A 13,476-nucleotide genomic window follows, 5' to 3' on the forward strand; every position below is an offset into this window, starting at 1 on the left:
TTTTACTTAAAGAAAAGAGGGGGGAAATGCTATATGCTTGTAAACATTATTATGTGATTATTATAATAATGTTTTTCTGACTCAAAGCTATTTTTTAATGCTTTCCATTCATATGGTGCTTGATATTTATTTTATCCTCATTACAATCCAGTAAGTTTCATAGGGCAGGTATTATCCTTTACAGATAGAACTAGTAGGCAGATGGTACTTTTTGATCATTACAATGTTTTCCAAAGTTCTTTTGAATAGCATGTCATCAGAACAAGTGAAATTTCTTATCAAATTAAATCTTTAACAAATTCCCATCCCTAGTCATTCATTCAGTCAATAAATATTTATTGAACACTAATTACCCTTTTAATGTTAAAGATTGACTATATGTTACACCGTGCTAAAGGCTGGGGATCCAGAAATGAAAAGAACAAGTCCCTGCCCTTGGGGAGCTTACACACTGATGAGGGAAGATAACACGCAAAAGGGAGAGAGTCCCCTATGGGGGAAGGTACCTACGGGGCCATGGTGAAGTCAAAGAAGGCCCAGAGTAGTGCAGCCAGGTGAGAAATGACATTGGATGATCTGGGCTCCTTCCTTAAATGGAGGTTTTTAGAGTTCATGGCTTCACCCTCCAATAAGAGGGGAGGGTAATCATGAAGTGAGAGTACCAAAGCTAATGAGGTCTTGCAGGAAGCAGAGGTTTTCTCAATAATGAGCTTCCTGTGTCAGGGAGGTCCCAACATGATGCAGCCAGGGGAGACACGAGAAGACAAAACCAGCTTCAATAAGACCAGTGAAATTAGATCTGAAGAAACAGGGCCACTGGGAGGTTTAGTGTCTTGCCTGAGTTATCAGCAGATCCAGAACTAGAACCTAGATTTCCCAACTTTGGAACAGTCTGTCATAATGGCTGCCAAAGTTTTGGATTTAGCAGTCTAGAAGAACTGCATGTGAATCCTGTCTCTGATCAGCCAAGGGACCACAAAGAAATTGCTTACCATCCGGGAGTCTCATTTTCCTCATTTGTAAAATGGAGAGAATAAGATCTATAGTACCAACCCAAAAGCTAGCTATGATGCCCTAAGGAAATAAAGTATGCAAGGTACTCTGAAAACTTTGTGGTGTCATAAAAATGTCAGTTATTATCAAAGGTAGTTCAGTTTTTGTTTGTTTTTTTTTACTTTGCCACAATGACTGTGTTTAGATTACAACCAAACATCTGCCCAAAAAGTAAAAATTTCACTGACTGTAAACATTTAGCCATGTGCAGATGATTGATAATTAGTTTAGTTTTAGATAACTGGCTGAGTTTTTTTCACTTTTCTTCCAGAATCGTAAAGCCACTGCCTTACTGGCTTGAAGCCATTTCTTGGCCGCTTTGGCCTTCTGGTTATGTTGACTACAATAATAATCTCTTTACATAGCACTTAAAAGTCTGCAAAGTGTTTGAAGCTCAACTCTAGGATGTATGTCCATTTTCCAGATGAGGTAACTGAAACTTTGAGAAGATGTGAGTAGCTCTTGATCAGTCACACCATTTAATAAGTGCCCAGGCCTCCCTGAATCCAAGTCTAACACTTTACGCTTTCTACCACACTGCCTCTTTCAAATAGATTTTAATGAAAATATTAAAACAATTCCAAACAAGACCAGAGTTCTCATTCTAGTTCCTAAATAGGCAGGTAGACTATGAGGAACAATTACCTGAATTGTCCAATCTTGACATTTTTTTACATAGGGTAGTAACTTTATGTGAACCTATCCCTCAGACTCAAATTTGGGTGGCTCTAAATTTGTATGCTGGCAAATTGTGGTCATCAAGTTTCAGTTCCAAGTGGAGTAAATAAAGCAGAATGAAAGAAATCAGTGAATGCCATATATAGTAATTATATGAAAACTCAAAGATAAGACACATGAGAAGCAATCACAATTTTGTAGTAGGACAGACCGAAACCCAGATTTGTATAGAGTACCTCTAGTCTATATTAGCAAAAGTAAGATGAGAACTGAGTTGAGACAATTTATTTGACAGAGACAGAGAGAACAGAGAGCTGGCCTTACAGCCAGGAAGACTTGGTTTTAAGTTGGCCCCTGATGGATACTGACTGTGTGACCCTGGGCAAGGTCTCTTATCATCCCAGACAACTTTCTAAAACTCTAAATGGTAGAGCAGGTGCTGATCTGCATTGACAGAGGGAATTTCTTCACCATATTCCTTGTAAGCAAAGAAATCATAGATCTGGTCCAAAATGTAAAAATATATATAGTTATTCCTACCACATCATGACTTACCCCATTGCAATTTTGATATATAGTGGGTCAGCATAAGAAATTAAATGGGAATTTGGTGGGAGTTTTGAGGAAGCTACAGATGACATGCAAAGTCTAGCAGCAAACACACAAAAAAGTTTAAAAACTCAGAAAGGCGTAAATCATATGTATAATCTTGTACAATATCAGCATATTTTATCATTTAATACCGCAATAATTCAGACTTCTTCTCTAGTATGAAGGGAGAGCCAAAAATTTTATACAGATTTCCCAGATTTTTATACAGATTTCCCAGATTGTAGGAGTGCCATGCCTCTAACTTCCGTGATATGAAAGGGATAACTGTGAAGGTATTTTATTTAAAATAATTATAAATTTATAAATTATCATTTTAACTTGTAAGATAATTATAAATTATATTAAAAATAAAGACTAAAGACAAAGTACCTGGTTGCTGTCTTTTCTATTCCCCCTGATGGGGGACAGAGGGAAGGTTTGGGAAGGGAAGGCAGGAAGGTTGCCAATATTAATGAAAATGGTTATAATTATTCATTTAATTTCCTAATCAATTTATATTATGCTTATAGGTCATATTAAGGTAAGCATTCACCGTCCTTACTTTTCTTAGTTTTTTGACATATTTTCTTATTTCTTTGCCACATTCACAGTCCTATATCAACCTCAGTACCCACACATGAACACACATGTACATACATGTGTACATACACATATTAAGACCCATGTGCATACACCTTTACATAAGGTAGTATGTACATTTGTATTCACTGTTTTAACTCTTCTGTTTGGCTCCTTGCTTCACCTGTGCTGCAGCTCAGGGTAGGACTTCCAGGTGCCTTTCTGTTGTAACTTCAAAGAGCGAGTGTTAAAAAACGTATTTACAGCATTTGGACTGTCATAGAGCTATAAAGACCATCAAGTTAATTTTACAGATGATGAAACTGAGAGCCAGAAATATTAAGTCATTGGTCTGAAGTCACACAATCAGTAATTAACAACGTTGCACTTTACAAAACCCAGGTCTCTGGTCTCCCATTCTAGGGTCCTTTCCAACATTTTATTGCTATCTTACTTAACAAAGAGTGTCACTGGGATCCATTAATTCCTTCCTTCCTGATAAGAAGGGAGAATGTTTGAGGGAAGGGGAGGAACCAAAGAGATAATAGTTATAGATCTAAGTGTGAGAAATCAGAGTGGATGGCTCCTATTCTGAGGTAGCAGCTGATGAATATCTCCTGTAACTTCCTTTTCTCTCTAATGCCAGCATAGGAGAAGGAATAAGGCCAGCTTGGGTGCTGGGGACCTGGCAGCAGAGAGACCCCTGCTGCCAGGTTTAAGTTTTCATGTAGTCTCCTGAATGGACAAGGTAAAAGTGGGGGACAGTTCTAGTCTTACGAGTAGTGGATAGAGCCCTGGGCCTAGAATTAGGATGATTTGTGTTCAGATCTTGCCTCAGACAGTGCATGACCCTGACCAAGTCACTTAGCTTCTGTTTGCCTCAGTTTTCTCAACGGTAAAATGGGGATGATAACACCTACCTTTGCAGGGTTGTTACAAGGATCAGATGAGATCATATTTGTAAAGCCCTTAGCACAGTGTCTGCCACATAGTAGACACAATATAAATGCTCATTCTTTCCCCTTCCTTTCTGCTTTTGACCTCTTGTCTAAAGGAGGCTGTAGATCAGGAAGCCGATTTTCCCATGCTATTCTTTGAGACTGAAAACATTTCTAAGAAAGACATAGGCCTAGACTTGGAAATTACAAAGTCTTGTCCTGGTATTTGACTGTTAAGTTTCCATTTGTACTTTTCTAAAGTGTTACATGCATGTACTTAGCATTGGATTCTGTCTCTGACCCCCTGATATCTTTTAGTAGACATTGGATTCACTTTGGACATTCATATGTAAAATAAAACCTTTATGAACTCAAGTCACCTGATAACGTAACAACACTAATGCTGAAATATTGTCTAGGATAAGCAAGGTGGGACATATGATCTTCTGCCCTACCCCTCCTTATCCCAGCTAATTTAGCGAATGGCAGTATGGGCGGTGCAACAGTATCTGGTGACCTGGGTTTATGAAGCCAGTCTAGGTCACATGGCTAGGAAAATCTTCTATCTCACCTCCTCTCCTCTTCATTAATATTATGGTATTAGACAAACAGTTAATAAAGGGCATAATCAGGGAAGCCACCTCCCCCATGGAGCATGAGGGGACTGAGCATGAACTAGGGCCACTTTTGGTGATGCCTGTTCTCTGGCTGCTTAACCCCATTACAAGTACATATATACCTATGGTATTACCTAAACGGTATGTGCATGTGTCTTGTGTATGTATATACATGCGTGCATGTGCCTTATATGGGTGTATATATATGTAGAGAAGCTAGAATGGTCTGAGGCCCACAGTGACTGAGGTCAGTGAAGAAGGGGCATGCACAGAAGGAGAGCACAAAGTAGTTTGCCAGAGGGGCAAAAGCATGGATTCTTAATCACAGTCTCCTTTAGACACCATAATCCATACTGGCTATAATGTGAATCTATTCTGGAAAATTTCTATTTCTTTTACATGGCAGAAAAAACTTGAGTGTAAGGCGGGATAGAGCGGGCAGCGTACCCCATTTCGGTTTTTCTTTATCTAATAATTTGATTGTTCCCAATAGACTTTAGGAACGTAGATTCTCACACAGCTGGTCTATGTCTAACAGGGAATGTAGACTCCACTTTTCTAATACGTGTCCTGTCTACAAATGAAATATTTCTGTTCTCTCATTACATCATCAATAGTATCACCAATGGATACTTGCTTAGCACTTGTCACTTGTCACACTGTATTAAGCAGGGTGGACCCCAAGCAAAACTGTAAGCAGGTAAAATTTATCCTTGGCCCCCTCTGACCTCTCTTTCCATGCTCCCTTCTCATTTTTTGATACTTCCTCTCTCCTTCCATTCAATCCCAACTGTTCTAATTGTGCTTTCCCACTCTGCCTTGCCTTTTCCCTAAAATTCCCTTTTCTTCAAATCCCCATCAAAATTCTCTTTTCTGCAATGATCTGTTAGCAGATGTTTGCCTTGGAGGTAGCCAGGTTGGTTCAGTGAGTAGAGAGTTGGGCCTGGAGTCTGAAAGACCGAAGTTCAAATCTGGCCTCAGACGATCACTAGCTGTATGACACTGGGCAAGTCACTTAACCTCTATTTGCCTTAATCTATGGGAAAAGGAAATGGCAAACCACTCCAGTATCTGCCAAGAAAACCACATACAGGGTCACAGAGTTAGACACAACTGACTAAGTGAACAACAAGAAAAATATTATTCAATAAGTTTTCCTAGGACCAAACTAATCTAGACCAAGTTGTGAAATGATTGATAATTAAAAAGTTAAATGGCCATTGGTTATTATGAACAGAGGTTCACAAAAACACACGGAGACCACTAAGCTACATGAACAATAAACTATAGGTAAAGACTGAACATACGTTTGTAGCATTTATTGTTCTAATCACATAAAACTAAAGCAAAGTAACTATGTTGCATTTAATGATATACATAATTGTTATTGTGCAGCATGCTAATTAGGCACAAATAGCAAGCAGTTCATATTAATTACTGTAAATAGTATCAGTTTTATATGACTGAGACAAGTTTTCTCTTCTCATATCCATCCAGACATCCTCCCAGGCCATCTTGCCATTTCCCTCTTTCTGTCCAGGTAAACCAATGCCCTCTGTACTCCACTGGATCTCTACCTCCAGAATCTATTCCCCTGTTTCTGGAGAAGTTAGCACATTCGTTTTCTGAATCTTTGTAACTCTTGCTCTAGGGCAACACCATCTTGATTGGTGACAGCCCACTTAGCCCTTCTGGCTGAAGATCCTAAATCAAGCTTCACCTTCACATCCCATCCAACTGTCCACCCAGGCCCATCCTGCCACATGTGTGCCACCCTGTCCCCTTTTCCTCTTGTTTTGGGCACAGTAGTGTCTAGCAGCAATTCCATGGTTTCTGTAAAGAAAGTATCAGGTCACTATTCTATAGAACAGTTCATTGCCCTCTTCACTGTCCAGGCCAAAGGTCCCTTTCCAGGCCACTTCTTTAAATGCGTTGTAACTCCTCAAAGTCAGGGATTTCTCTTCATTATCATGGTTAATTAATTAGTAATAGTTAGAATTTATGTAATGCATTGATGTTTGCAAAGCACTTTATCTATATATATATATATACACATATATGCATGCATATATGTGTATATATATATATAAATGGATAGATAGCTATAATCTCATTTCATCACAGCTCAGTTGAAGTAAAACTTGCTATATGAGGTGTAAGTATTCCTGCTCCGGAATTAATTTGCATTTGTATTGAATGTAATCATAATAATAGCTCACATGGTATATTAAAAGACTTGTCCTGTTAAATAAAATAAATTTCAGTAAACAATTAATGAATAAAATGGAGATTTTTCTTCTTAATGCTGACATCATACACTGCCTATAGTTGGCCCTGAAGGTAAAAGTGTTTTAGAGGTTTTCGGATGGGTGGGAGGAGGAGCAGTCACATTGGGTCAGATGGAACAGGAAGATTCTTCTGCTGCTGTCCTTTCCTCCCTCCATTCCCTCTCATCTCTCTAGTCCAGCACTCTGAGATGCTCATGAAATGGGATCCAGAATGCAATCTCACTGGGCTTTCTCTCCCACCACCCCTAACCTGTATCACTTCTTTCTTTTGACAAGAGGAGTGGATATTGTGGGGTTAGTGAGAGTGGCACCTTGGTGTGCGTTTCAAAATCCTAAACATTAAGTAAGTACTTCATAATCTTAATTAACAGGGACAAAGCTAAGAACTTTTTGGACCTAAATGTAGGTTCAAATTTCAAATATATGCAAGTACAAATGAGAAATATGGCAAGAAAGTAAATTGTAAAAAAGACCTGGGGTCTTCAGTGCCCTGAAAATTCAAAAGTGTGATATGACAACCAAAAAATTTTAATTAAATTCTTTACGTTTAAATTTCACTTTAGAGTTTTCAAATCTGTCTTTCACTTGCATTACCTCATTTGATCTTTCCAATAACCCTATGAAGTAGACAGGGATTATCATTTCAATTTGACAGACAAAGAAATCAAGACTTTTAGAGTAACTGGCCTAAGGTTATAGAACAGAATTTGTAGCCTCTGCTTAACTCAACAATATGGGTATTAGGTGTGGGACAGTTTTTAAAATTTCCTCCAGCAATAAAGACAAAAAAACCCACACCTGAACAAGTATAGGAAACATAAAACACTCAAATAGCCCTCCAATAAATATCCACTCCCACTGACTCTTAGTTGCCAAAATATCAAGTCAGTGGGGACCAATCAGAAGTTCACTGTGTCCGTCCTCCCTGCAAAGCTCATGTCCTTCACTAAGGGGCTGATGTGAATATTTAGCTCCAAGGGAGATGTTCCTTCTCTAATCTCATCAAAGACACTAGAGGAACACCTCAGACTCAGGGGGCTTCTCATATATCCTTGATACAACAGTACAGTATGGCATCTGAGTAGGCCCAGAGGGCTGGGGTTCACAAATGAAGGGAAAACTTCATTCTAAATTTAGAAAGGGAGAGAGAGAGAAAGAGAGAGAAGGAGAGAGAGAAGGAAAGAGAGAGGAGAAAAAGAGAGGAGAAAGGAGAGAAAGATAGAGGAGAAAACAGAGAAGGAGAGAAGAGGAAGAAGAGAGAGGAGGAAGGGAGAGAGAGAGAGAGAGAGAGAAAGAGAGAGAGACAGAGACAGAGAGAGACAGAGAGAGACAGAGACAGAGAGACAGAGACAGAGACAGAGAGAGAGAGAGAGAGAGAGAGAGAGAGAGAGAGAGAGAGAGAGAGAGAGAATGAGAATTGTGGTCAGGTTTCTTGGTTGCTGCTGTGGTCATTCAATGCTACCTGGGACATTGGAAAAGAAATATCAGCCACCACCCTGCCTCCCATATTTCCTTCCTCTCAGCCTCTATGGCTCTGGTACTTTTTTTTAGATACAAAGATTTCTAGTTATTTCTTGAATAATCTCTGTTCTATAAATGGTAGGAGAGGGAGAGCCTTGAGGTAAAAAAGTCAAGACAACCAAACAAATAATTGATATTATTTGGGGGTGGGGCATGTGCTATTTAAGGCCTCATTTCAATTCTTGTTGGAATCTCTTTCCCTAGTTCTTAGTAATTTTGTATGAACCCATCCACTTTATCGCTGACTCAAAGCTATATTTTTTGCTAATAAATTAAAAATAAAGAATTCTCCAGTAGGTTCAGTAACTCGGGGAATTGTTCATAGTCATAAATTTAACTTCTTGAACTTTAAATTCAGAGTATAGTCATTTATTATGAGAGAATAATGCTGGCTCTGAAAAGCATGAAAAAGTCATCTTTTTTTAACCCTAATTTAATCATGATGATCCTAATAGAGTTTTCAGATGACCATGATCTGTCCCATGAAGGCCAACCTCACCAGGGCAATAACTGGAAATTCTGGCTCCTGCAACTATTTGAGGGGGTATAAGTAGCTGCTAGGGAGAGTCCTTGAAAAGACGCCCCAGCAGCAAGTTAAATCATGACTGGGCAGTGAGTGACTCAACCCCTCTCCCTCTTCTTCTAACTGCCACCAACCTGCAACTCTACTCCTTCACCCTCTCCCAATGTTTGCCTTCTTTCCAGACTTTGATAGGTTTTGGGTAGGTAGAGGACTGTAAGGAAGAGATAATACTGCCCAGACTGCAGGAGAAAGGCAGTACTGCCCTGTAAACTACACCCTGGCTTCTCCACCCTAGTGATAGGGAACCTCATAGCTGACAATCTTGTTGGTGCAGCTAACTGTGATCTGAGCATTGTTCTGAGTTACGGTGCTTCCTCTGAGAGTGAGAAAAGAGCTATCAGTACCCTGGGGATGGATGGATCACCTGAGTAGAATTCACCTGCTGTTATGGGTCCTCGGCTCACCAGAAAATTAAAAGCAAACTATAAATGATGGCAGTAGGAATTGCTACAAAATATAAAGGAAATTTTTTTGTGAGCTAATGCTAACTGACAGGAAAAATGGATATCTGACCTGGGTATGTGGAGTGTGTTTCCTCAAAACTGAGGTGAAGTTAGGGCATTCTTGACTCTAACTTAGATGAGAGAAGTATAATCAGTGTCATTTTTGATATATAGACCAATATAATTTAGAGCAGGAGATTAAAAGCAAGCCAGGAGGAAAAACCACTCAGTTTATCCTTTATGCATCTTCATTGTGTCTACTAGTGATAGGTTTTCTAGACCCACTAAGTCAAAGGTATAATAAAAATGCTTGGCTGGAAAACTTCTGTCATTATGGTGACCTTGGGTTTGTTGTTTTTTAAGCCTAGGGGAGAAAATCTAATAATACCTTTCTCCACAAACAGAAAATATTAATCAGTTATTTATTAGTGTTTAAGGCTGTTGCTACCTCAAGCATTTCTGCAAGAAACCAAAGGCCATGGCAAGCACATTTACACAGATTCTAAAAGCACACAAAGGTGGAATATCTTCAGTAAGATAATCATAGGCAGCAGCATAAAGCTACTGTCTTCTTTTTCTTTTTGGAATAATATTTTATTTTCCCCCCAATTACATGTACAAACAAGCCTGCTGTTTTCATAACAGATCTGAATGCATATGGGTAGTCTTTACTAGCAGGAAGAAAGATTTAGACTTCTTGAGTCAAGAGGTAATCATCCAAGGAAACAGGTTATAGTTAGCAAATATGATATCTGTCTTCCGAAGAAAGGGAGTTTCTAGTTTATAGGCCTCATGAGGACAGAGGCCATGTCATAACGATCTTTGTATTTTTCCCAAGGCCAAGCAGGCCCAGTACAGTAAATAAATGAATACAAGAATAACAGCTAACATTTAGATAGAGCTTATTATGTGCCAGGCACTATGCTAAGCATTTTACAAATGCTGTATCATCTGATCCTCTCAACAACCCTGAGAGGAGATACTATTATTATCACCATTTTACAGATGAAGAAACTGAGACAGACAGAGGTAAGTGACTTGCCCAGGCTCACACTTTCCCTGGATTGAAACTCAGGTTTTCTTGACTCCAGGCCCAGTTCTCTCTCCACAGCATCAACTAGCTGCCCTGAATGAATGAATGGATGAATGAATGAATGAATGGCAGTGGAACACTTTTCAGTGAAAAAGGCTTCAACCAAATTTCAATGAGTGATGGAAAGTTGACTTCATTAATAGGTGTTGGGAAACGGGAAGGTTGTAAAAGGGATCAGTGAAGAGGGATATAGGACAGAGTGCCAGAGAGATATTAGAAAAATAAAAATCAATAAGAGGACTTAGATATATTTAAACATAATTTTTTAAAATTTAATTTTGTTATTTTTTTAATGTTTTACAATCAGTGCCATAAAATTAAGATTTTATCCCCCCCACACCTACCCTCCACTACCCCCCTCCCTCCCCACGACTGCATACAATTCTGTATAGGTTCTACGTATACTTTCCTATTGAGTACGTTTTCACTATAGTCATGCTATGTAGTCGAACTAAAATAAATGGAAGAAATAATATAACAAATCAAAACATAATACACAAAAATACACACACACACATACACAAACATGATCTGCTACATTCTGCGAATAACTTCCATATTTCTTTCTCTGAGTGTGGAAGGCATTTTGCCTTAGAAAACCACCATTGGGATTTTTTTTTTTAATAAGTTCTTACATTATTACGAAATTCCAAGTCTACCAGAAAAAACTCTTGCACACTGTGGTCGTTGCTGTGCACAAAGTTCTCCTGGTTCTGCTCCTTTCACTCAGCATCAGATCATATAAGTCCTTCCAGGCCTCTCTGAAGTCTTCTTGTTCATCATTTCTTATAGCACAATAGTACTCCATTACATTCATATACCATAATTTATTCAGCCATTCCCCAATTGATGGGCATCCCCTTGACTTCCAGTTTTTGGCAACTGCAAAGAGTGCGGCTATAAATATTTTTGTACATGTGGGACCCTTTCCCATTTTTATGATCTCTTGGGGATACAGTCCTAGTAGCGATATTGCTGGGTCAAAGGGTATGCACATTTTTGTAGCCCTTTGGGCATAGTTCCAAACCGCTCTCCAGAATGGTTGGATGAGCTCACAGCTCCACCAGCAATGAATTAGTGTTCCAACTCTCCCACATCCTCTCCAGCAATTATCATTTTCTTGTTCTGTCATGTTTGCCAATCTTATAGGTGTGATGTGGTACCTCAGAGTTGTTTTGATTTGCATCTCTCTAATCAATAGTGATTTAGAGCATTTTTTCATATGATTATAGATATCTTTAATTTCTTCCTCTGAAAATTGCCTGTTCATATCCTTTGACCATTTATCAGTTGGGGAATGACTTGTATAGTTACACATTTGAGTCAGTTCTATATATATTCTAGAAATGAGGCTTTTTTAAACATAATTTAAACACACACATGTACAACCCCATGTTATGGCATTCCGTTCTCATGCTGAAATTCTGCCATGGATAGATGTACACATAGCACAAGGGAGAATAATGATCTTTTATTTTTAAATTATACAAATTATCATAACAAAAGACACAGGCATCCTAACTAGGTATGGACTTTTTTTTTCTACCTTTAAACATTTATGGTGTGTATTCCAATCATCTCTGGAATCACGTCACTACTCAGGCTGATTGTGGGGGTTAATATTCAGCTTGAGCCCCAATCTAGTACATTCTTTATCAACAGACCAGACAAAAATTAAAAATCAAATAAGTCATTTATGTAAGACAGAATTACAAAGTATCTCTCACATAAAGTGCCAATAGCTAAATTAACGTTTATAGACAATCTAAAAATTATTATTCTTCACACTTTCTGCCTTCTTTTCTGATACTCGGCTAGCATTAGAAGCAGAAGAGGACCACACAGTACTGAAGACCATTGTATACTTTTCTTGGTTTTATGGATTTCCATGACCAAATAATTCATCATGAAGTAATGAGCCCCCTAGTGATTCACCTTTCTGTGCCTCTAAAACTAGGTTCCTCCTGTTTTTGAAACTATAATCAACATATTCCAGAATGGTAGAATCTGCCAGAGACTACATTTTGTTGGCATAGCCGCTGGAACCAAAGGCCACGTCTGTGTCACACTGAGGTATTGGTGTAGGAATTTGTGGAAGAATAAAATCAATAATAAAAAAAATCAAGCAGTAGAAACATTTTTATCTTCTCCCTCTGTTACCTCAATACATAAATGGGCACAATCATCCACAGATTGCTACATCAGTAGGAAAGAGAAAAAAAACTTTCATGAAAGTTCTAAGAATTGTAAGAGCTGTACCTCTTTGAAATGAATCCTACTGTTTCTGATAAATGCCTATTTTTTTCTACTCCACCCCTTCAGTTGACCAAGTCCTTCATATCCTATTCACATTTTTCATCCCAACAATCTTCAAATAAAACCAGAGAATTCATTACTCATTTATCCATGAGCAAAAGGGTTAAGAAGTTTTGCAGTGATGGTAATAACATTAACTATTGATTGTAGCTAGTGCAACTTGGAAGTCTTTGGATGTAGACAGGTAATGAGAAATTCTATCTATCTTCTTGGAGTCAGTACTCCTAGGATCATGGAATAAGTATTAGAAGGAATCCTAAAAATCATCTGGCTCAACCTTTTTTCATTTACAGATGAGGAAATTGGTGTGAATAGAAGCAAAGAGACTTGAACAAAATCTCATAAATAGCAGGTGATATGTATATATATATATATGTATATATATATATATATACACATATGTAACGATCTGAATGAGTCTGAAGTGAGTTCTGCTAATCCTCCATTTCCTTTACTTCCAGGTCTTGTGGTGCTACTGAGAACAGTTACAAGAGACTTCAATGACGTCAAGAATGATTGTAGTAATAATTAGACAGAAAAAAACACAACTCTAAATGAAAAAAAAAACATACAGATATAGGCATGGCCTTTGAGGTAATTATCAGAAAAAGAATAAGATATTCCTGTTAGAAAAACCCCATTAATCAAATCTAATTTCATATTATGTACATAAATCAAAATGCCTACTTCTTTTTTTAAAAAAAATAAATGGAATTACTGGGCATGATGGTGAAGCCCTTTAATCCTAGTTAAGGTGGAGGCTGAATTTTGTGATT

The sequence above is a fragment of the Notamacropus eugenii genome, chromosome 4 (genome assembly GCF_028372415.1).
Source record: "Notamacropus eugenii isolate mMacEug1 chromosome 4, mMacEug1.pri_v2, whole genome shotgun sequence".
Taxonomy (NCBI): domain Eukaryota; kingdom Metazoa; phylum Chordata; class Mammalia; order Diprotodontia; family Macropodidae; genus Notamacropus; species Notamacropus eugenii.